The sequence below is a fragment of the Diachasma alloeum genome, unplaced genomic scaffold (genome assembly GCF_001412515.2).
Source record: "Diachasma alloeum isolate Michigan unplaced genomic scaffold, Dall2.0 Dall_scaffold_00516, whole genome shotgun sequence".
Classification (NCBI taxonomy): domain Eukaryota; kingdom Metazoa; phylum Arthropoda; class Insecta; order Hymenoptera; family Braconidae; genus Diachasma; species Diachasma alloeum.
Window position 1 is genome coordinate 333,743 of NW_021680648.1, and position 204 is coordinate 333,946.

Genomic DNA, 204 nt, shown 5'->3' on the forward strand with positions numbered 1-204 from the left:
TAGAGAGTAGAGAGTTGGGATCGGATGCTTGATGGGGGCTACTCTCCACTCTCTACAATTTGTGGAGAGTGGATAGTTGGGATTGCGGACTCAATATGTTGTGACCTTTAATGCTGTAATGATTTTTCTTTGGCCTCAACAAATACTCAATAAGCCCTAACCCAAAATTCGCGATTATCCAAACACGGCCAACTCATTACCTTC